This window comes from Maniola jurtina, chromosome 21, assembly GCF_905333055.1.
Source record: "Maniola jurtina chromosome 21, ilManJurt1.1, whole genome shotgun sequence".
NCBI classification, from domain to species: domain Eukaryota; kingdom Metazoa; phylum Arthropoda; class Insecta; order Lepidoptera; family Nymphalidae; genus Maniola; species Maniola jurtina.
The window spans coordinates 9,328,027-9,354,849 of NC_060049.1; the positions used below are offsets into that span (position 1 = coordinate 9,328,027).

General features: G+C 33.7%; 1 protein-coding gene across 4 annotated transcripts in view; it reads left to right on the top strand.

Annotated features, from left to right (window-relative positions):
* Nucleotides 1-26,823, top strand: part of LOC123876145 (brain tumor protein) — a 235,012-nt gene that overhangs the window by 23,592 nt on the left and 184,597 nt on the right. The window lies entirely within an intron of this gene.

Sequence of the window (26,823 nt, forward strand, 5' to 3'; positions counted from 1 at the left end):
TCCCTATGTCCAGCCTTGGACGTCTATCGGTTGACGACGTACAGTTAGCAATAAAGCTAGGTTTTCACCCGTCCAAAGTCACTTGTACTGGCGGGTGCAAACCTAACTTTGCTGCTGATTGTACAACGCTCAGACAAACGACAAATTTTCTTTATAACCCCCGACCAAAAAAGAGGGGTGTTATAAGTTTGACGTGTGTATCTGTGTATCTGTCTGTGGCATCGTAGCTCCTAAACTAATGAACCGATTTTAATTTAGTTTTTTTTTTTTGTTTGAAAGGTGGCTTGATCGAGTGTTCTTAGCTATAATCCAAGAAAATCGGTTCAGCCGCTTGAAAGTTATCAGCTCTTTTCTAGTTATTACTGTAACCATCACTTGTCGGGGGTGTTTTAAATTTTTAATTTACACTTGTTAACACAGTGAGAACACTCTCGATCAAGCCAACTTTCAAACAAAAAGAACTAAATTAAAATCGGTTCATTTTATCCGGATCGGTTTAGGAGCTACGATGCCACAGACAGATACACAGATACACACGTCGAACTTATAACACCCTTCTTTTTTGGGTCGGGTGTTGAAATTTTTAAAATTTGTTAGATCTACAACCGCATTACTAATTGTGGTCTGGCTTTGCTGTCTGGAACCTTTACAAATCAGGTAATTTCTTTCTTCCAAGTGAATTTACTTGCTCTGTTTATAATGATATCTGTGGGTGCGAGCGAGGCGTGCCATATTCCGTCTGGCCACAGTATCCAACAACTACGTCAGGTAATACACCAGCGCCTCACGCGCGGAGTTGATGACCGAGAGCGAAGGCCGCACAATCGGTCAGACAACAAATGTCACGGCCACACGCAGCGGGCGACAGGAAAACTGCGTCACAGATGAAAAAAACATGACTCAGTCGCGCCGCGCTGTGCAACGGCCAATTAGATTGAGCTGCCATCTTTTGACCGCGCCTTGAATGATAATAGGGCTGCTCAATATTCCTACATTGTTACTAGTTTAGATGTATTCAAAATTCAAAATATTTTTATTCAATTAGACTTTTACAAGTTCTTTTGAATCGTCAAAAGCATCTACCACTGGTTCGGAATGCCTTTCCTACCGAGAAGAACCAGCAAGAATCTCGGCGGTTGCTCTTTTCAAAGATTTGATATACAATATTATACCATATTCTAGTGAATAATATATAGGTACGAAGCGATTTGCTCTTCCGTTTCTAATCCGAAGGATAGGATATGGAACGCCCTATCGGCATCAGCTTTCTCCTCCAGTTTTAATATGAATACAGTAGTGTTGAATTGGGGATTCTGTATCAAAATTGGTGGGGATTTTGGATCACTCTCGCTACGCTCGCTCGCTTCGCTCGCCGTGATCCAAAATCGCCACCAATTTTGATACAGAATTCCCCAATTCTAAACTACTGTCCTCAACAACACATTAAATAAATGGAGTGTAGCTAAATCCAAGCAAAAATTAATCAACTATCCGTATTTTGAACAAACTATTCACATGGTTTAAGAACGAAATATTCATTCTATTTGCACGAGCAAATATGTTGATAAAACTAGATAGGTACTAAGAAACCTTGAATTTTAAAATTACTCTTCAAATGTAATATTTTTACAACATGAAAAACAACTATTTGGCTATAACAACCTACACCAAATATTGTGTTTTCAATACGAGTATAATCAGTAAATTAAATAAAAGAAGCAGGTATATGGAAATTAAACAAGCATATTTAATCATCTAAAACTTTATTATTCATACACCACTTTTTTAAACAAGTTACATTTTTCAGCGCACAGATGGTCGGATGATAAACACAACTATATATGTCAGAATGTGAATTATACAACTCATACAATGTTAATAAACGAGGACATCCTTTATCTTCTAAATTATGTACGTTAGGATTACTTAATATATCTTTTAACCATAACTGCTTTTCAAGGCCTTTACAATAAATATCATTATTTTTTAAAATATCTATTAGATGGTATTTATAGGTCTCGTAAGGCACGATTCCCTCGCTCCATAATATTTTTCTATTCTTTTCAATCCATTTAACTTGTTTCTTTTCTGTGTCTGTTAGCCATTCATAGGGATATGGTGGTTTTATTAACAAAACTTGAACTCGATCACTATACACTATAGCAATCTCTTTAGGCAGAAAGTAATTTTGATCATTTTTAAAACCTTGAACGTCCACAATAATTTTCATGATAGTTTTCGAACAATGTTACTCAGCGGCCTATACTCCACAAGACGATCGTTTATGATTAAACAGTAAGCGCTGGTATTGCTTGGAATTTCCTGAGACGTTTCTATTTCCAGACGAACATCAACTGGACCAGTTTTTAAATTTTCATTTTGTCTGGAACAATCTATGACAAATAAAGGCGCTATTTCTTTAAATGTATGAAGATCAAGCAGTGGATCAATAGGAAGGTTGTAAAACGACTGACGAAACTTGGTGTACATGTCGTATAATATACTGTATTTATTTTCCTCAAACTTGAGATTTAAAGCATCATACGGATAATAGTGGGAATTCAGGAATAATGTGACATTGGTTAATGTACAATGATCGAATATTGTGCTGTCTCTGTTTTTAACATTTTTTCTATTAGTTTGCAAACCAAATATAACATATCGAGGTTTTTCTAATTGAGAAGCAGTCTTTAACGCCCATGAATGTTTGGTAGTTTTTGGCAATAATGGATATTCATACAAATCCCAATTTCTAAATGCTATTTGTACGGGATTATCTTTTTCTAATTTCCTTAAAAGTATTAATCTTTGCTGATCTGATACTTTAATATGTGGTACTCGCCATTGGATTCTCTGTATATCAATGTCTACAATATCATCGCTACCCATGACAACACTATTTATGTTAGTACTACCTCTGTTAAGTATGAGTTCATGTTTACAGTTTATTATTATTTTATTGTAGTCTTCAGCAAAACCTAAAATCTTATTTAAGGGTATCAAAGCATTAAAATTTCCATTTTGATTTTTAAATCCGTCTATATTCCAACCCCAAGCAGCAGCCGCTTTACTGTCACCGCTATTCATTGAAATGAAAGATTTTATGGTTGTAGTTATTCCAGCATTTCTAATACGATCGATTTCAACACCATTCATTTCGTATCGGATATCTTGAAAAAGAAATGCAATTGCATTATTACTGAAGTCAACACTTTTCTTTTGAACTTTGCCAGCTTGATCTTTATGAGTCACCGAAACTTTTCCTTCAATGTAAATGGAACTGGCTGATGGTAACACGTAAATATCTTGCTGGTGAATAGGTATCCGAATTTCATCATTTTCATTGAAACTGTTATTGTATGGATTATATGTATGAACCTCATAACTCTCGATAGAGTTATCGAATTCAGGTAATTCGTTGATCTGAAGGAGGCTCATACTTTGAAGCCGAGGGCTTTAAGAAATTGTTTATTACTCTGATGAATTTTTTTATATACTCTAACACGTCTTCTTTGTTTTACACTTTCCTTGGTAATAACTTTCTTAATAGTTGGGTTATACTCTTTATAATAATTACTTTTGTTAAATACGATCATTTTGACTTTTTCAAATGAAGACACAAAACAATAGTTTCGCCCTTAAAATTTATATTATTGCCTTCCAAATCCAAAATTTTTATTGTTATTGATGAAATTATCTTTCTTTTGACCGGAAAATATATCACATTACTTGGAGATTCTATAAATCTATGACCTGGAGGAATGTTTGGCACAAACTCATAAATAATATGTGAAGGAGAACCGTTAGTGTACGAACTCTGTACAAGATCACATTCGATCCTTATGACAGACAGTGGTAGAATGTTAACGGATTCTGTAGATTCATGCCATTTATTTGCTTTTAGTTTTTCGTTAGAAAAACCTAGCATAGGTCCAATACTATTTTCTGAATTAAAGTTTATAGTTTCAGTACAGTACAAAGAGCATGTCATTGTATTGATGTTAGATTTTATTTGTAATTCACAATTTTCAACTCTTTCTTTTAGGTATTCATACAAATCTTGTAAATCGTAAGCACCTGGTTGAATAAGAATTCTTTTTTTCTCTTCTCCATATTCAAACACATTATTATTATAGTCTACATTTGGAATTGAATTAAATGCAGAAAAATATACTAAGCCACACTCATATTCGTCTTCCAAAATAAGAGGAGGGGCGTAAAATGATTCTAGAATAGATTTTTCACCCACGATCGTGAGTGTAATAGACATGATGGTTAAATGAGCTTACATATTTTTGTATCATCTATTTATTTTCAATTTTTATTCCAAAAATTAATAAGAAATTTGATACATAGATGGCCACAGTTATAAGAATTAGATCCTTGATAATTGTCATAATTATAATTAATATTCGCTCCCACATATTTTACAAATTCTTTAGGCGGTTTCAAATTACCATAACTATCAAAGTATTCAATGTAATTATTTATTTTTGCATAGGCTACCCAATGAGTTCCAGGATTTTGAGAGCTATCTAAGTTGATGATACCACACTCTTTTTTAAAAGGATATTTTGGAAGTTCATTTCTCATAAATACACCTCTGAAATAAGGAATATTTTTTGAAATTTTTAGAATATCCAAGTTACTTAGAGCACGATTAGGTAGCCGCCGAATCAGTTTTTTTCCTTTGCTGTGTATATTCCCAAACCATTACCATAGGGCTTTATAAATAATCCTTTTCCGATACACAATGTTTCCATCTTCTCGTTATGTCTCTTTAGTTCTTGAAATTTTTTTTTCATTAAATTAATAGCATTGACTGCTTTCACTATACTAGCAGTACCACCCGCTAAGCTGCCCGCGGCAGACAATCCTGCAAATATGGGGACTAGTGGCAAAACCCCACCTGTCTTTGGTATGGGTATTATACGCGGTACATTAACTGAAGATGTCGCTGCTAATTCCTTAGCAGCAGCAAGAGCTAATTCGATTGCAGCTTTTTTGCATTTAGGTTTCAATTTATGGATATGTTTTTTCGCGCGAGATACAATATCCTTAAAGCTTTTCTTAAAACCAGCACCAGAATTACTTGTTTTCAAATTGTTAGATTTTCTTCTCAAAGTCATTTTACGCTTGGATGGTTGTTTCTCCATTTTTAATAAAAGAGAACTCTGCTCAGTATCGTAGATAATAAGAGACTGAAAGTTGTTAACATAAAATGTGTTTATAAAAGATTTAGTTTATCTATCCAACTGTTTTCACTAGGCGGCAGACCTAACCATTTGACATATAATTTATTTCCTTTTGTTTTTAAAACCTTTTCAATAAGATATATATCAGGATGTTTTGTTTTTTGTAATTCTTCAGTATAGAATGATCCTAAAATAGGTCGCTGTCTTGCATCTTTTAGAAGGTAAGTAATTGGATGAGTGTTTTGAACTTGAGCTATATTAAAAATTTCAGTTGACCAGTTGGGAGTATATCCTTTGTCAAAAGTTCCTTTGTATTTGCTTATTCTTACATAATCTCCAATTTTGAATTTTGAACGTTTCTGCGATGGTGCTGATAATTGTAGTAGTCTGTATCTTTTTAGTATATTTTGTTTATTCTTTTCATTAACTTTATCTGGAGCTGTACCAATTGTTCTGTGAAATGTGGAGTTATATTTTTTCATGATGTGCTCGAGGGTTCCATCATTCCATTTGTAATTCCCTTGCAAGCTAAATTGCTTGTACATTTTAGTTTTCAACGTTCTTATAAATCTTTCTACTATTGACGCCTTTTTAGTGGAATAAGTGGAATAATGATTTATACCGTATTTTTGTAATAATTTTTTGAAACAACTATTATAAAATTCTGTTCCTAAATCAGTTTGTAGATTTTTGGGAACACGACCTTTTTCTAGTAACTTACTAAATGCTTCAGTCACAGTTTCTTTATTTTTAAGTTTAAGCGGATATGCCCATGCATACTTTGAAAAAGCATCGATGACTGTTAAAATATATTTATATTGTGAATTATCTTTTGAGAATGATTGCATATCAACTAAATCGGCCTGCCATACATCATCAATGTCTTTAAGTATAACATGTCTTCGAGGAAAATTTTTCCTAACATTTTTATGTATTTCATTTACTACACTATCTTTGCTCATTTTTTGAATTTACGACTTACACCTTCTATATTCCTTTTTAGACTATTTATTTCTGATTTTAACTGCAACAATGTTTCCTCTACTGTTTTTAATCGTATATAGAGCCCATCTAAGAATTTGTCAACATATAGTTTAGTAGCACAGTCGTTTGGGTCAATGGGTGTACCAACATGTTTGATGATTTTATGTTGAGCATCAAAGATATTTTCTAAGGCAGAGCTATCCATTTTCAGTTTCTTGTGTACATGATGACCAAACTTGTTGACATTCATGTTCAACAGTGTTTATAGAACTAAGCAAAAATGTAACCAGGTTTTATTTTTATATACTTATTTTATTATACCAGCTTCTTTAAGTTCTTCAATTATTGATATAATCTCATTGTCATGACTAGTGTTGCCAGCATCTTTTGAAGCAATTAAAATTTTCAATCTATCTACTAACTCATTCGGATCATCCCAGTATATGAAATCTGTATTTTTTTTCAAAGTTTTAAGAGTTGGCATAAAACCACCTTGTTTTTTTTCTTTTAATTCACTATCAGTAAAGAGAGGTTTCACAATTTTAGTATATTTTGTCCCTTTATCGCCTTTAATCTGATTCGTAGGGTTATAATCTCTCCTATGTGCACTAGTATTGCATAAAATATCTTTATATACTAATTTATCTTGATCAGATACAATCTTTACATCTGGTTTACTCTGAAATAATAATTCTGCCAAACCTGGGGTTACTTCATAGGATCTATTTCCTATTTTAGCCATCATATTTTTGCTATGAGCATCACCATCTGAAAATGTTACTTTTGTATTTCCAATCATTAAATTACTATTTTCATTACGTACACCAAAAGGTACATTCAAATTATAGATTTCATTGCTTTTTTCAGGCGTTGGAGATGGAGTATAGAATTCTTCGATTTCTTCAAAATTTTGGGTAGAAGTTATTGGTTTTGGTGTTACATAATTTTTATCATCATTTTCTATGTTTTTAATTTTATCAGAAGTTGAAGGTGAACATGTATCTGGTAAATCATGGTGACTATTGTTTTTATTTTCTTTTTTTTGCAATACTATGGATTCTAATGGATCCGTTATGGATTTAAAAAGTTTGCGCCTTTTTAGTTCTAAATCATCTTCTTCTTCACGCATTTGTTTTGCTTTCTTTTTGATGGTTTCAATTGATTTAATTAATTGTTTCTTTACAACGGCTTCCATTTTTAAATTAAATATGGGTAGGTATTCTTACCAGTGCTCTCATTTGACTGACTAAATTTGTGTCTCGTATGTGGTATATAATTGTAAAATTGTTAGTCGAATTTCACGAATATGTCAAATGTTTTTCTGTACCGACCGTTATTTAGTTCGCAATCTTTGTTGATTGATAAAAACATAAACGGATCTTTCCAAATACTTGCACACAATTGTTTAAAGACATGCCAGCTCATATCAGAATTAACATGTTCCTTATATATATGTTTTAAGTTTATATCATCTTGCTTGAAAATAATTAAAAAGTTAACATTGTCACGTATTAATTGCTTAGGAATTTTTGAATATGTTTGGGTCAAGTAAAAGCAATCAATTTGTTTGTGTCTGCCCATCGAAAAATAATTTCGAATATTAACTTGATTTTCACAAGTCACGTCGTCAAAAATGAAAATAGAATTTCTTAAGGCTTCAGTTGGCGAAATAACTTCTTCACTATTTTTGAACATAATAAATTTAACATCTGGAGTATTTTGAAAAACTTTTTGTAGGAAACAATATTTAGATTGAAAAGTGGACTTTGAGTAAATATAAACATTTTGGAATTTAAGTCCATTTTCGTGCAATAATAAGTTTATCATAATATTTGTTTTCCCACAGTTGGAGGGTCCGCAAATTATGCATCGAATTATGTTTGGTAGAAGTTTACTATGTCGGCTAAAGCATAGTGGTGGTGTTTCAACATCTATATAATTTATTTTTAATGATTCAGCCTGTTTTATCAACTTCATATTACTGATTGATGATAATTTTAAAAATGCAACTTATTAAATAACTTCATATTATTGCTAGTTGATTTAAATTTTAAGGTATTGCTTGTAGGTATCACATTCGTGTTTCACTTCGCACTTGTCTAGCGCACTATTATTTGTCGATGATTATATTAAAATGTAGGTATACATTTTAATTTAAACCTTGTGATAATAGTATGAAATTGAAATTCGTAAGAACTTAATACTAAACAGGTTCTAACATGTCGCTAGAGATTGCATAATGCGGACGAATGTCATACAAGTATATACAATTGTTTTGAAAACTTGACTCCATAGATTTGTTACTAAACAATTTTCATTCCCAGATCTTCTCACGCAAGGAACTCACTCGCTTCTGGTTAGTGAAAAAAATTACTTATATAATATTTTGACTGTATTCTTTTCTATTTTAGAATTTGTTTATTGATATTTTTATAAATGTTGTTTTATTGTTATATTTATAAAATTTTGTATTTTGTTACAGCATCATGTCGGACTTTTATTTCACGGATGACGAAAGAAACACAAGTATGAATAATCCATTTTATGGAGCTCAAGACTTGGATGCTATTTTAGAAAGAGAAGAAGAGAATAGATTGAAAGCTTTACGTGAGCAAAAAAATAATGAAACACTTGAAAATAACACCAGTTTGAAAACCATAAAAAAGAAAAATAAATTGTCTTTAAAAAAGAAGCTTCCAAAAATAGATCATGTGATTTCACCAGCTCCAGATTCATCTTTTGTTATACGGAAAAATAAAGCAAAGGGAAGCCACATTATAAAAATTGAAATACTTGAAATTGATAGTAAAGAACAGGAGAACAGTGCAAAGACTAATTTGAGTGTACAGTACATAGTGAGTGATAATTATGACAATATGATGGATGCTACAGAAGATTTAATTAATAGGATTATACAAAAGCTAAGTGTGCCTGAATAGTTAAATTTAATATTATTTTATTGTTATTTTGCGATTGTAAAAATAAAAAGCATAAATGAGTTCTAATTAAAGTATAAAGTATATTTTATATTTTCATATCATGCAAGTAAGTTGTAGTCCGAATATTTTCCATTAAGTAGTAAGTTTTTATAATACGTTAATCTTATGTTAAGTACTAAGTTTATGAAGTAATGTAAATAATTGGTTGAATTAATAAAGGGAATATAAAATATGTTGTGATTTTATTTGAAATAAAACACTGTGGTAAACTTAATCAAATTTATTAAATGCTAAATTACCATTAAAACTAATATTAAAATTAGACACATAAAAATTTGTAAAATACATAGGTACTTAGCATAATATTTTTACTAAAGAATCGTGCTGTAATGCCCCCAAGGCAAAGTTTTAAAATCATTTTCCATTATTTGCCTTTTATTATCATCACTATTTAATACTAATTTATTAATTTTCTGAGTAAAAACCTGATGATTTTTTGATCGTATGACAAACATATCATCTCTTATATTTTCATTGCAAAATAAGGCTTTCTTATATTTCTCAAAGTTTAATTTTTTTGTCACAGGCTTCGTGATACCCTTTGCTTTACTGATAGTTTTTTTCTCAGAAAGTAAACAATATAATTTTGCGCGTAAACCAACAAATTTAGAAATGATTTCTCCTCCCATTTCGTCTTTAAAATATCCAGGTATTTTCATATTAGCTTTCGGCATATTAAAAATATTATCATCTTCAAAATTGCTAGTATCAAAATAATGAATGTTATCTTTCATATCTTCATAAAAATCATCAGTTTTTACAAGATATAGTAAACTATCAGTATCCGTATAACATAACTGAACATTATTTCCATAGATTCTTTTTATGACCGAATAATGAAAATGATACAAATGCGTTTTCGACAGTTCAAGAATCGTGAATCCAATATATATTGGTCGATCTAAGACAATTTTTGTTTTTTTCAATTGAATAGCTACTAAGTTTTCAGAAAAAATTGATAAACTGTGAAAATGTGGTGCACTAATATATTTTTCCGCTCCATTCAATTTATTAGTATTATTTGTAGTATCTCTCCAAACGTTTACTAGTTTTACGTCAACCTGCTTCCTTTTGTTTTCTATCGTTTTTCCAAAAATAGAATTATTCTGCTTTTTAAAAAAGTCTTTCTCAAAATCAGACTTGGCATTTTGTCTGAGACTTGTGTTTAAAAAAATATAAGGCTCTAAAAAGTTGTCCTGATAAAAAGATAGCACTCTGTATATTTTTAAAAGCAATAAACCATTCTTTAAGCATTCTTGCAAGTGCATATAATGAATAACAAAACGATGTTTATTATATAAATTTGCCACCAATTTTTTGCTTTGATTTTGAGCAGGAGAATATTTTTCCGCAGCAAATGGTAGGTCTGAATGAGCATCATGAATATTATCCGGATAACATAAATCTACCTCGAGAATATATCCACACTGACTTTTTTTAGAAATGTTCCTTACATCAAAATTTTTAATTTCATTTTCATTTAAAAATTTAAAGTCACGCATTGGCATTTTTTGCATCATAGCAAAACCGTAAAGGTTGACACAGTCTAAATAAATTAAGTACGTACTTGACTCATTTTTATTGTAGGATGGTAAATATTTATTGTTTGCTTCAGCATATCTCAATGAACACTGGGCTAAACCACCTCGAATACCTTTTTCTAACATCTGATACATATCCACATCAGAAATCAAATCAAGCTCAACTTTAGTATATAACAACATTGCGTCCCAACTTAAAGATGGAGATGATACATAATAGCAGGGGTCTAAATTATAATAGTCTAAACTCATATTTCTGAACTTTTCAAAAACGTCGCATAGTAATAAGACATCGCATTGTAAGTATAAATCTGTATACTCTCCTAAGTTTTTTATACCAAAAGTTTTCCATATTTTTAAAGCGTGTTCGTAATCCTCAATGGAAATATTTTCACCTGTGAGTTTATTAAAAAAAATCGAATGTTTTGGTAACTTTGTTTCATTATATTTCTCCCATGCATCCATATAATCATAACAATAGACACCCTTTTTACAGGCCAAATTTAATAAGTGTTCATCCTTAATAAATACACGCATATGCTGAAAATCATTCGGATGAAGACTCTTTGCCAGTTTATCCAAACCCGAACTCAAAAAATTAAATGAATCGATAAACTTCAGTTGAGCAGCATTTGTTTTATCAATAGGTAAAAATTTTGTGAATGATATATATTTTTCTTTAGATTTTGGTATCAAGCTCGTTTTTCCGGTAATTTCTGATAATTCTTTAATAAATAAGTGGCAATCATAACCACTCAAGTTATGAAAAATGATCGGTATAAACGTACATTTTTTTGCATTTATGTTACAAGTGTTGTGAGCAGGGCCTCGGTATTTACCTGTAAAATGGTCATGATCCTTTACTATTATATCATATTTTTTAAACATTGTTTTACAGATGCAGCAAATTTTTGCTTCATTATATGAAGTCAACTCTTCGGTAGTAAGAGGAAACATTGGATTATTTGTATTTAAAATACCGTGCAATCTTTTTACATCTCGCGTAATGCTTTCAACAAATTTTTTACCACAGTTTGGTCCGCGATAGCTTACAAAGTCATTAAGCTCAGGTTTAGAATGGCAACATATGTAATAAGCGAAACAAGATGGTTCATGTGTTTGTATATCTTCAGTATAAAGAGATTTATTTTCGTTTGAATATTTACAAAGCAAGCTCTCAAAATCGCCATATATCACGATAGGAATTCTTTGAGTTCTCTCATAGTTTGAAAAATGCAACTTACTACCATCTTCTGGAAGTACAGTTTGTCTTTTAGCACAATCGTGATTGTGTAGTTTTTGTTCATTTGCGAAATATAAAAAACATTCATCACATAAAAATATTTTAGACTTGTGTTTTGTTAATTGCCTTCGCACAAGTCGGCCAAAGTCTTTAATCAAACAGTAATGGGCTTTGTCATTTTTAGTAATATATAATAAATTAACATGGGTAAGTTTTCGAGCTAAAGTCACATACAAAGGACCTGTAACTGTATTATTGGCTTCTAACCCATAAACATTTACACTAATAGTTGGATTGTTCTTCTCAAAGGTTTTAATATCTTCAATTCCCGGAGGAAATGTCATATTTCTTATGTCAAAAAGCAATGAATAATGAGGATATGATGAAACTCTATTGGAATTAAGTTTTGTAGGATACATTTTAGCAGCAATGCACCATAAAAAGCAACAATCATCGAAATTATGAATATTTAGACATGATTTTGTATTTCTTATATGTGATGGTAATGCCAAATATGATCCACCTTTCAGAGGATTATATTTATTAATATTTATCTCCAAATGACTGATAGAATCAATTGTCCAACCAGATTCTGACTGTTCGAATTCTGCGCATTTGCAAGTTAACTTTTGAGCACATTGTAATAAAAAATTATCAATATCAGTACTTTGGACTATAATACCATATTTAGTACTGAAAGATTTAATAGACTTTTCAAAATTTTTTGGTAAAATATACGAAACAAATAACTCGAAATTTACTTTAATGGCAGTGTGTTTCTTTAGAGATATATTTATGATCTCGCGTGTGGTTTTAAATATTTGTGAAAAAAAACTCTCTGGAACTAAAGTTGTAGAGGTCGGATTTACTTTGTAACTGATTATTCTGTTTCTAAAAGCCGTTTTTATAATTTGCACATTCTCATATCTAGATTGAAATAAACTATTAGATTTATGAGTATTTGTTCTGTTATGTGACGATATAGATGTTTTAACATAAAGGTTACACTCTTTGCAGAAAAACATTTTCAATTTCATAGAATTGCTTATCTTGTTTATCTATTTAGTATCTAGTTTCTCAGTTCTGGTTTTAATATTCTGCGTATAAAAAATCGGTAAGGAAATACAGCTAAATAATAAATCAAGCTATTGGCTAATAAACAGTAAACAGTTATTAATAGAATGGAAGTAATGCGATGTTTCGATATCAACATTCAAACATGTCAAGTATCTAGTTTGTATGGTTCTAGTTTCTCAGTTCTAGATTTTAAATTTTGGATAGTTATGAGATGACTGTATTAAAATAAAGTAATCTAGTTATTTTCAGACAATGTGCAGACTTAGTAAGAGTATAAGGGCTGTAAGTATCACGTTATTAATATCCCAACTTCAAATCTTTCGATATGAACATTTAGACATTTTTATTTAATTTTATATGGTTCTAGTTTCATATGGTTCTAGTTTTTATGTTTCTAGTTTCATATGGTCTAGGCTTTGTATGGTCTAGGCTTTGTATGATCTAGGCTTTGTATGGTCTAGGCTTTGTATGGTTTAGGCTTTGTAATTTCTGTAAAAAAAACACGTTAATTTAATTTTATATGGTTCTAGTTTCATATGGTTCTAGTTTTTATATTTCTAGTTTCATATGGTCTAGGCTTTGTATGGTCTAGGTTTTGTATGGTCTAGGCTTTGTATGATCTAGGCTTTGTATGGTCTAGGCTTTGTATGGTTTAGGCTTTGTAATTTCTGTAAAAAAAACACGTTAAAAAATATTTACAGGCACAAACATAAAGATAGTAATTTAATTGTCATACTTATTATATACAATATGTTGCAGATGAAATATTTTTTGAATTTATTTATGAAAATAATTTCTAAGATTTACAAAATTTAATTTACAAAATTTATCTTAGAAATTATTTTCATTTGCAGGGTATAAAATGGGCTGAATATTTTTTAGTTCAGCCTTACTATCATCAATTAATTTGGTGAGGGACTTCCATACCACCGAATTTAAATCAGTTGCAAGTTTTAGTGTGCAGATGGCATGCTTCCAACGCTCATTGTTCGCGAGTTTCTCCACTTCTTCAGAGTTGTAGACGCGCAGCTCGAAGTAGTAGCTGCCTTTCTTCGATGGGTCTGATTGGGATGTATACCCCGACGCAACGCGCCGACTGAGAAAACTTCTCAATTTCGCAGCGCGCACTGGCTTGCTAGTAGATTCATCCTGAAATTGAAAAATATTCAATTTAGTATCATCTGCGATAATTTCAACTCTCTACCTATTATGGTTCATGAGATAAAGCCCGCTGACAGACAGACGTCCGGGCGGACAGCGGTAGCTTAGTAATAGGATCCCACTGGTACCCTTCGGATATGATCCCTAACAAAATAATAACTTTAACAAACTATATTCATAAATTTATATACAGACCAATTGCCTAACAACATTCTTATTGGGAAGTCTTTTAAAAGCTTTAATCCAATAAAATATAAATAAGACAACTCACCTCAGATTCGGTAATAAACCTCCTCCGCTTAACAGATGGACTCGTAGGTGTATTTGGAGACGTTTCGGGTTCAGATTCCGATCCGCTCGATTCGAACGGATTCTTCGGAGCAGAAGAAGTCACCTCCTTTTTCTTGATCGTCTTCTTCCGCTTCACCTCACGTTTCTTCTTAAGAGACTTCGATGTTGATGGGGGCTGCACCAAAGCGATGGGGTCTTCGTCTTCGTCAAATGGATTGATGAAAGATGAAGAGGCCCTGAAAAACAATTTAAGTAACTATCAACATGAAAACTCCAAATAAAAATTCAATAGGTACCTAGTTGCTTAATTCAAAAATAAACATATAAAATAAAAATACTTACATACTTTATTTCGACTGTTGTTGTCGTCGTATCCAAAACTCGGAAAGAAAGGAATGGTGACGCTTAGGATCGACCTATTTATACGCTCGAATTCTAAAACCTCTTTCATAATAAACGAAATGGATTGAAATAAATTAGATTTAAACATTTGCGCATGTAACTTTAAACACTAAATCATCACAACATAAAACTTATATTTGCGAAAGTAATCAGACTAGATTTATACATTCGTATGAACACTGTCTTACGTATAAATTATTGCCGCATCAGCTATAGGTGTTCGATTTTGAAGCATGGAAGACGCTGTTGTTTATAGTTACGCAGTGAATTGAGATCTAACCGTAAAAGGAATGGTATGCGTCGGACTCGCGATAGTTAAAATGTTAAAAGGTTATACATTTTACTACTTTCCATAGGTAGGTATAAAATTTGTGAAAGGTCTAATAATATTTGCTCCTATTTGATGCTTCAATCTTCTTCCTTGCGAATTTGATTTAAAACTTGAGTGGAAATCCTTTAATTTTCGACGTCAAAAAATATCCTGGATCCGTCTCCAAGATGTGAATTGTCTGTGTATCAAATTTCGGCAAGATTCAGCCGTTAGTCTTTAGTTTAGACAGACGCCTTTTTGCATCACTAATCATACTTATTATAAATGCTAAAGTGTGTCTGTTTGTTTGTTTATTGGTTCGTCCTTCAATCACGTCGCAACGGAGCAACGAATCGACATGATTTTTCGTGGGTATAGTAAAAGAACTGGAGAGATATAGACAACTTTTTATCTCGGAAAATCATAGAGTTCCCGCAGGATTTAAAAACCTAAATCCATGCAGATGAAGTCGTGGGGGCATCAGTGAATTTATTATATTAGTACGCATTGTACGTATTTTTTTCGTCCATTAATCTCTATTTATCAAAGTATTTATAACAATCGAAATATATTTAAATAGCGGGAAATGTGTCTAAATTCATCATTAAAGAATTAATTTTCGATAAATAATAATGTATGATAAGCTTGCACACCTTACTAGAAATCTGCTATAATATATTTTTACTAATAAATCTTTATCCAAAATTCATTGTTTGTAGATCAGAATGGAGTTAATATATCCTAAATATCCTCGCTATGCAACTCAAATCGCAAGATTGCGAAGTTTTGATACCTGGCCTCAAGATTTAAATCAAAAACCTCAAGAAATGGCTGATGCTGGTTTTTTTTATACAGGAGATAGTGATCGCGTGATTTGTTACTTTTGTGATGGCAGGCTCAAAGACTGGGGCATCGAAGATCATCCATGGTCGGAGCACGCACGCTGGTTTCCGTCCTGTCCCTATGTTTTACTTGTGAAGGGTGAAACATACCTACAAAGTGATAGCAAAGATGTTTGTGGTGCATCAAAAGTATCTGAACAATTTGTAAATAACAATATAATAAGTTCTTTTGCAGACAGAAACATATTATGTGTTGAAAATATTAAAGAAACACTTTGCTGCAAAATTTGTCTTGTAGAAGAAGTAGCTGCGTGTTATATACCATGTGGTCATGCTATAACGTGTACTAAATGTGCTTTATCGTTGGATAAAATGTTATGTCCGATATGTGGAAAAGCAATCGTTAATGTAATACGAATATATTTCTGATGAGCTATAAACATTTAAAGAGTCTACCTTTATCCAACCTATTATAAGTATGCGCAAGCCTCGAATCAATCGATCGAAATTCATACTAATGAATACAGCAATGCCGGATCAAGCAGAAACACGATCAATATACAAAAATAATTTGAGCGCAACAAATCAAATGGTTAACTATGCGAGAGCAAACTTTTAGACGTAAAATTATCATGCATATGGGCTCGTTCGCATTTCTTATGAATGCCGCAGTCTCGTCGAACTCATCGTATTATATCATCCACTGTGCGGTGCGGGCGTATGATATAGGATCCGCAATAACTAGTCATTGAGGATTTTGTCTCACTGTTGATAGTGATTAATTGTTGCTTGGATTTAGGAATACTCCATTTATTTAATGTGTTGTTGTGGACAGTAGCCTACATTGGGGATCCTGTATCAAAATTCATGGGGATTTTGTATCACGGTGAGCGTAGCGAACGAGCGTTAGCGAGAGTGATCCAAAATCCCCATGGATTTTGATACAGGATCCCCAATTCAACACTACTGAATACCTTCAAGTCAAGAGTGAATAGGTATCTCCTAGACAAGCGCGCTCCATCTTAGGCTGTATCCTCGCTTGCCAGCAAGTTTGATTGCAGCCATGCTATAAATTAAAAAAAAAAAAAACAAATAGTACAAGAGTCTCTTATGCATCATGTTTCCGAGGAACAACCGGGAGTACGTTGCTGGCCTTTCAGGAATGTTATATTCAGTTGGTCCGCCTCTTATATTCAAAAGCCAGCGAACAGGAAAACATTGTATAAAAAATCGTTATACCACGTTATAAGAAAGATTGATTAGTTCCATTTCACTCTGACTGTACTCATTTATATAAACTCACGAATATTCAATCCTCGTGAGAAAATTCAATCCTCGTGATGTGCAAACTCGTTGTCGTAGGTGCATAGAATTACCTAATAAATTGTTTTTAAATATTAACAACTATCATTACATACGTCCTGAGACAGAACAACCTTTTGAAAGAGAACGGCAATGACATTGGCTTCGCGTAAACTTTGAATAACATTTCATTTCTATTTTTATACGAAAATTATGTAAAACATTATAATAAATCCTGCGAAAATACCTAAACAGGTGGTCGACAACCCTTGTTGACTAGACCTCGACAGAGTTATGCGCCTTTTAAGTAATTAAATATCACTTGCTTTAACGGTGAAGGAAACCATCGTGAGGAAACCTGCATAACTGAGAGTTCTCCATGATGTTCTCCAAGAAATGTGAAGTCTGCCAGTCCGCACTCGGCCAGCGTGGTAGACTATGGCCAAACCCCTTCTCTGTAGTGAACTGGCAATGGGTTGATCATGATGATGATGAATCCGTCTGTCGTTAGCTAGGTCTGTGCCTAACTTTTGTCATGACTCATGAGTACATACTATAAACCACGTGGTGTGTGCTGTGTTTCAACTTTCAACATACTGCCCAAAAAAAGGAGTGCAATGTTTTCAGGGTTCTTATATTGTATAGTTGTAGCTCCTAAACTAATGAACCGATTTTAATTTAGTTTGTTTTTGTTTAAAAGGTGGCTTGATCGAGAGTGTTCTTAGCTATAATCCAAGAAAATCGGTTCAGCCGTTTGAAAGTTATCAGCTCTTTTCTAGTTACTGTAACCTTCATTTGTCGGGGTGTTATAAATTAATTTACATTTGTTGAGAATATAAGAGTAGGTAACTCTATCTAGAATCTTTTTGAGAATATGAGAGTTCGTAACTCTTTATCTAACGTCTTTTTGAGTATATGAGAGTAGGTAACTTTTTATTTAATATCTTTTTGAGTATATGAGAGTGGGTAACTTTATCTAGCCACACAACGTCGTTCGCGTGATAGTGAGGAGTGAACTCTAGAGTAGCATGACAACAGGCAACCTTGCGAAAGAGAATGGCAATGACATTGGCTTCGATTAAACGCGGAAAACGGAAGGCATTGCACAGCGGTACACTTTACCTTATCTATGGGCACAATTTATTTCAGCTATTTTAAACATCTATTGCGAATATGCAGCCGAATACCAAATCAATTGATAAAGAGGTAAAGTTGGTGAGTTTGTGTGTAGGAAGTAATCTCTGAAACTACTGAACCTATTTTCAGTAGTGACCATATGCTATACTTTCGACCTCCAGCCCGCAGGACCATGACCTGAAGAAGGTGGCGGGGAGCGGGTGGGTGAGGAAGGCGGAGGACCGTGTTTGGTGACGCGCTCTTGGAAAGGCCTATGTCCAGCTGTGGACACATACAGGCTGTTGGAATGGAATATGCTATATTTTATTTACAAAAGAATTAGAGATCCCTTCGAAAATTGTAACAAGCCACCCGTGCGAAGCCGGGACGGGTCGCTAGTACATACCTAAAGTACTTATTGTTATAGGTCGTCTAAAGTATTTTCCAAATCGTTAGTTTCGAGTGAATTTCTCAGATATACAGATACACACGTAAAACTTATATAACACCCCTCTTTTTGGGTCGTGGGTTAAAAAAAATGTATTAAGTTTAATATTACTAAGTACTTACGAATAACTAATTATTTCGTAACTAAATATTGTACAATAAAGTGGAAATTACTTTTTTATATTTAGAAACTTTTTATAATGGTTTTACATAATTACGTATTTCGTTATTTTTATTAAAGTTTGACCAATACGTCGTATTTTGTGTAACAAAAGTATGCATGTAGTAAATAATATTTTGTACTTACGTAATTTTGCTATCATTTTTAAGCAATAATAAGTAACGTCACAGTTATTAATAATAATTAAATAAAGGCTTTGTACCCGTACTTCTTTCATGGCCAGAAATAAAAAGGAAAAGATGTAATTATTTATTTATTTTTCGTTTATCCTCTTCCCCCTAAAACTGGGTACCACCCTCTGTACCTATTGTGATATTTCAAAATCGTAAACCCGATATAATAACTCTCGTTTACGAGTGTCAAAATCGTATTTCTAATAATAAAACGTCTCAATTTAGGAGGGCAATGTTTTATCACGGGCTGTAAAGATGCGTTATTAAAACATTTTTATTCGTTGTTCGTGTATCATTCCGAGGCATGGGCCGATGGGGTCGGGTGATTGTGACTTGTTATGTTTTTTTTTTTTTGGCTGTGTAAAGAATCCGGGGATATAGAAATAGAATCCGCGCTATCCGCTGCGGGATTGCAATTCTGACGCCTTGGGACCCCAACGTCTATCGGTTTTTAAGCCCCGACCCAAAAATAGGGGTGTTATAAGTTTGACGTGTGTATCTGTCTGTGGCATCGTAGCTCCTAAACAAATGAACCGATTTTAATTTAGTTTTTTTGTTGAAAGGTGGCTTGATCGAGTGTTCTTAGCTATAATCGAAGAAAATCGGTTCAGCCGTTTGAACGTTATCAGCTCTTTTCTAGTTTTCTTATAGAGGTTTTTGTGTCGAGGGTGTTTTAAATTTTGAGCTATTCGAACATGGGCAGCAATAGCTGAAGTAGCAATGGGCAGGGCACATTGCCCTGCCCATTGCTTCTTCAGCTTCGCAACCCGTTGAACTATTTTGGTTATAACTATAGTATTGTGACAGTAATGTCCCGGCCACAATAACGGCCAACAACGCGATGTTCAACTGCGTTTCCACGCCACGATCAACGTAGAACGGCATGCACAATGCCGTTTGGCGTTAGACGGCTATAAACCCAATTCAATTAGCATAGACATAACTTTTCAAGTGCGGCCACTCAGTTATCGCGTTGATTATCGTGATAATTATGGCGTTGTTGGGCATTGACGTTAACCTTAATAGAGCAATGAAAACGTTAAACTTCGTGGATCTTTAACCTACCTAAGTCAGTTTACATAGAAACGTGAGTCCGTAATAATAATATAATAATAATTCATGTTATCTGACCGGGGACGACGGACGTGCCCCGCCGTGTCGTTTAAACGCGTTTTTTATACGCATTATAAATACCATAGACCAACTAATATATACAGTTCAGTAACGAGCTAAGTATGCGTAGGTTCTTATAAGTTTAGTTTTAATTTTAATTATGTTTTCTGTATTGACGCTAATTAAATATTTATTAATTTGAACTCCAGGTATAAATGAAAGTTTTTTTTATAAGTTCATAATTTTCTGTACCACAATTGTGGAGTTTTTCAAAACATAGTAATCACAAAATGATTGATTCTGAGTATAACTTTCGCATCCTCTTCTTACTAATGTAGTATGAAAAGGACAGACACAGTTTGACAGTTTTCAATTTAATTTAGAGCTGTCAAAACTCGTGACTTTAGCTGCGAGTCGCGAGCTTATTGTTTAGATTTGTAGCGTGTACTAAAATTTAGTCTCTAGTCGTTTTTTAGCGATATTAAAAAGAAAAAGGTGTAGATTCTCTAAAATTAGTTTTGAAAAAGACAACGGAATCGACGCCATTGTTTATTCAATGTATAAAATCTTAAGGGTCCAGACAAAGTGGATATAATGGAGTTTTTGGCTAAGTTTAGTCAGCTAAGTTAAATGTCGGCAATCGGCATGAAATAATTTTGGTTGACGCTGCTGACATTATGTTTATGAGAAAGTTCCCCTGTTGAAGCTGCTCCCGTTGTAAAACCAACTTGAAGCGGTAGGCATAATATATGGTTCCAAACTGTACGGTTGTCAAACTGTGTTATAAATAATTCCTTTTTTTGTCCATCACTCGTCTGGTACATACCCCATTGTGTGGAGCCATGGCGGAGGCTCACATTGTTAGAACTATAATAAAGCCTTTTTTATGTTAATAAAATTGAATTGGTATCTAATATTTAATGGCTGTACATAACATGATCAAAGCATAAAATGTTTTAGTATGTAAAAAAATTTATAACACCAGCATTATTTTTGTTGCATAGACAACTATGTACCTACTTCTCATTCTACTCAGCTATATCTCAAGGACAAAGAATTATTAATTTCAGCTGTATATCAAGAACAGTGGGAAAACCCGGCCAAGTGCGAGTCTGATTCTCGCACCGAGGGTTCCGACTACATTCGTATTTTTTCGACATTTTGCACTATATAAATCAAAAACTATTGTGCATAATAATAAATAAAAATATGTTTTAGAATGCAAATGTAAAGCCCTTTAATATGATATCTCACTTGGTATAGTAATCTTACTTTGATAGTTGGAAATACTAATAATTAGTTCATGTTTTAATTATTTTTTGTGATGTAACCACAAATTCACGGTTTTCTCCTTATGTGTGCTATAAGACCTACCTACCTGCCGACATGATTCAAGATCAACTGAATGTACCCTATAGGTTTCTTGACAGACATGACAGACAGACAACGAAGTGATCCTATAAGGAATTCTTTTTTTTCCGAAATTTGAATTTTCGAAACGTGTTGCGTCTCTCCGAGTCTCCCTTAATGTGTTTTGAGCCTTATTCTGGCAATTTATTTTATTCATTTCTACCTACTTAGATATATTTTGGAAGACTCAAGACTCGAGGCCCTGTTAACTTAGTTAAAATTTTATATAAATTGGTATTTCTATTGTCTCGCATACTCTTTGTGTTGCAATCGGCTGCAGGTGTGTCAATGACCCCGTCTTGAGGAAACAAAGTGATGTTATGAAAAGTCCGGGCCATGTTTGTTTTCGAGTGTGAATTATATGACTATGGTGTTACTATTTTAATACCCCAACACTTCAATGAAAATTGTACTCTATGTTTAAAGTTATTAGGTACAAAGTCGTTTGTGGTTTTAAGAAAAAAAGTTCGATAAGATATTCATGATAGCACCGGATAACTCGAGGGAGGAAGAGAGAAGAGCGTAAGGCTGTCTCTTGTGCACTTTACCTGCTGTTTTTATGTAGGTTACCTGTGCATCCCTTTAGGGTGAATCAGGATTACGGATTATCAAGGAATAGGTACAAGTGGGCCTGTTCAGAAGTTTTTTTTTCTAGTAGATGATTGGTTTTAAATGGTAGTCCAAAAGTTACTTAAGTGTATCATCATTAAATTAAAAAAAAAAATACCGGTCAAGTGCGAGTCAGACTTGCACACGAAGGGCTCCGTGCAATCTTACGAGAAGTAATACTTTTATGTGCAACACTGCAAGTTAATTACACACAGCGCCATCTATGATGTGATTTAGTAATTACTTGTTCGTGAACATGTCGTTTTACATTTTTTTGTGATGTACACGGTTTTCGGAGTTTTCCTTGCCTTGTGCTATAAAATATGTGCATGTACGTCAGATAGCAATGACTTATAGCACAAGTAAAGGGGAAAAATTGGAAAACCATGAATTTGTGTTACCGTATTCATGATGCTTGAAATAAGTAAAAGGAAAAACCGCAGTCAACTAAATTCTAAAATACCTTAAGTTGTAATAAAATTTTAAAAGCTAAATTTACTTAATAAATTTAGATTTTCGGTTGGTACACAATATCCATGATAACTAAACAGCGGTCAAACCCTACATTAAATTCTAAAATACCTTAAGCTGTAATAAAATTTTCCCCCAGAGTAAAGACTAAAGGTATTTAAAAGGTTTCAGATTTCCGGTTGTTGAGTCCGAAGTCTCCTGATGCGGATAAATCGGTCGGGACATCCGGGCGTACGTTTACGTTATATGCCGAGAAAAGATGGCGTAGGTGATTCCAGTAGTTTCCAACTACAATTTCATTTTGTAGTTCTTTGTCTGATAACCTATTCTTGGTAGCTGTGCAATGTAGCGCCATGGTGGCTTAGAGGTTAGAGATCTTGGACTTAAATAGAACTGAGTTCAATAACTTAAAATTTAAAAAACCTCTAAAAGAAAACTATAAAGGAGCTGATAACTTTCAAACGGCTGAACCGATTTTATTCGATTATAGCTAAGAACACTCAATCAAGCCACCTTACAAACAAAAAAACTAAATTAAAATCGGTCCATTCGTTTAGGAGCTACGATGCCACAGACAGATATACACGTCAAACTTATAACACCTCTCTTTTTGGGTTGGGGGTTAAAAACGAAAACTCACTCCTATTGAAAACACCGCCACAGACGGCACACACACAAACACACAGAGTCACACGCAGATATATAACACACACACACTTGAGCTACGTCCGCGTGCTTCTTTCCTTTGGTCTTCCTTGATAGCATGAGGTTTTCTATGCTGGTCGCGTTTTTCTTAAAGTACTCAAGTGTTAAGTACCTCAAATAGATGGTAAATAGATGAGTATGGAGTTTTATGAAGACGTTGATTCTATGCTCAGTCCAGGTGTTCAGCATTTGCCTCCACCACCACATCTCGCAAGCATCTATTCTTTTATAATCAGCAGCCTTTAAGGTCTACGTCGAAGCTCCATAAAGAAAGATGGAAAAGAGGATAAGATGAGCGTGCATACTAGATGAGTTTTCGTTGGTCGCAAGATTTTTGTGCCATACTCAGGTTAAAACCTATAGCGCTTTGTCTTGCTTAGACTTAAGTTTCAGTTAAAACGAGACAGATTTATGCCAGCGGTATAACGCTGTCTCTTTTTAACAGTGTCTTAAGTCAGAGCAAAGTCAAAGTGCGCCCTATAGATTTCAGCCTTATAGAGGTCTTCATAGAAGCGTCATAACGAAGAATCATCGGTATCTTATTCATTTCTCGTTAAAAACAACGAGCCCGCACGTGTGTGAAAACACATTTGACGCTTCCACTGAAGTTGGTGTATCCGATACATTCTCAGAATTGGACAGGTGCTATGCTATATTGCTATACTCTCGGGGAATAAAACCTCAAGATTGAATAGCTTTAGGTATTACATTGTCCGTCTCCTTTGTTCCTTGCCCGCTGCTTGCTTCATATTTCAGCTTTCTGGCGAAAAAATCAATTTAGCGTTCAGGTACGAAACTAAAGGAGTATGGCTTTAATGAAAACTGCCATGCCCCTTCCAGGTTAGCCCACATCCATCTTAGACTGCGTCATCAGTCATCCCTTACCACCAGGTGAGAGCGCAGTCAAGGGCTAACTTGTATCTAAATAATGAACAAGTGTAAATTAAAAATTTATAACACCCCCGACGATCCAAAGTATCTGAGTTTTCCAAAACATCATTTTCAAATAAATAATTATGTATTTAGGCAACGTCCATCTTGACAGCTTGACATTTGTCTATTGACATAATATTATGAACCTAACGGTTATCTAACCTTCTTTTCTACAAGAAAACTAGAAAAGAGCTGATAACTCTTAAACGGCTGAACCAATTTTTTTAGATTATAGCTAAGAACACTCTCGATCAAGCCACCTTTCAAACAAAAAAAACTAAATTAAAATCGGTTCATTCGTTTAGGCGCTACGATGCCACAGACAGATACACAGATACACAGACACACACGTCAAACTTATAACACCCCTCTTTTTGGGTCGGGGGTTAAAAAAGAGTAGATACAATTTCTCTACGAAATCGCTTGTAATAATATAATGGTACCAAGAAATCGGCTATCGATCGTTGAGATGTTTTTTCTGAGCCAAAAACTTAACATTTCAGGGTCCCTCGATTTATTTACTAATGGATAGTATTTTTTAGTAATAAAAAACATCAAGCAATATTCTTGATATCCGATTTCTGTTTCAATATTATATAGACTGATTAAATTGGTTCTATTTATGTTAAACCAGCTTTTAAACTAAGTGAACCACAGTGATTAGAATGTATTTTAGATATGTTATGATTAGCATCCATACTTTAAATACTACTACTCAATTTAATCCAGAAAAAAAAGTATTTTCTACACCTACATTTTTCAATAGATTTCAACGAAAATTTTCACAGACAGCATAGGTTTTGATTAGAATTCGGGAAATTCAAGCGTTCTGTACTCTACCACGTTGGCAAAGTCAGGATTGAAAAGATTATGTTACTCAGACTTGCTGTGGTGTGTCTCGCAATGTTTTCTTTGATATTTGATTGCTTAAAAACCTCATACCTCCGAAAATTAAAGGTCCGTACCGAGTATTGAACCCTGAGCCCCCCAAATAAGTGGCCGACGTCTAAACCGCGCTATCACCTCTTTTTACCCGACTGCGGCAAAGCCAAAATGAAGGGTTGTGATTTTAGCAGTCTATGTATGTATGTGTGTAGGTTTGTATCCAGATTCTGTGTGTTCCACCGTAGCGCCTAAATTACTGGGCCGATTTTGATGAATGAGGTGTCAATCGATTCGTCGTAAAGGTCCGGGTGATGTAGGCTACATTTTATACGAAAAAAAATTACCCTACGGATGTTACATAAAAAAAATGGGGGTCTCTAAAATTTTTTTGCTATTGTATCGAGTGGGATATCAAATGAAAGAGGAAAAAATTCTGAGTTCATTAAATACATATAAATGTACTACAAAATTAAAATATACCTAGTGACAGAAAAACAATTTTACTATAATATTTCAGCGTTTAGTTAAGGACGATCGCAGTCGGGTTTTAGTTTTCAACTTTATCTTGTTAGGTAAAGATTTTTATTTTGCTTTCAAATAATAATAAACTCGATATCTTATCAGTACCCCGCCGGTAAACTCGGCGACCTAGCAGTGTGATCCCCTACAACCTACATAACAGAAACTCATTTTCTTTCCTATAGCGGCGGCGCCCCTTCGGAGGAATCTCGATAGCTATCCAAAAATTAATTCTCTCGCCTTCCCCAATCCTCAATAATGCCTCACATAATCACCTTTTCACCAATCGTGAGATTTCTCGATTATTTTTGATATTTGACGATCATTGGCAGGAAAATTCCTAATTCAGATGCTAGGGAGCTCCTGTTTGGTTCCCGATTACAAGTTTCTACGAAATCTTGCTCATAATGAGTCGTCTAAGCTAGAAAGAATTTGTGATGTCTTAGCTAAAAATATGTATTGATTCTATAGGTATATTGTTTTATTTATGTAAAGTAAGTTACCTTACTAATCATAATTTTCAAGTAAAAGTTGACAGATTAGGCAATCGATTTTTCTATTTTTAACCCCCGACCCAAAAAGAGGGGTGCTATAAGTTTGACGTGTGTATCTGTGTATCGGTCTGTGGCATCGTAGCTCCTAAACGAATGAGGGGGAAAAAACCCCTTCTGAGAGCTTCCGTGGTGTGCACTGCGTCTGTCATAATATATGCTACCCGTGCAAAGACGGGGAGTGTCGCTAGTAAGAAATAAAAAAGTTAGGTTTCCCAGAAGTATTTTTGGGACTTCGTCCAGATAAGTACTTAAGGAGCCTTAAGTCGATATCTAACCCGCATACTGCGACCGGCTCCAAAGTAAATGAAGTTGAGTCCCTCGGTATAATATTTCCCGCATCCAGTTATTTCATCCCCTCGT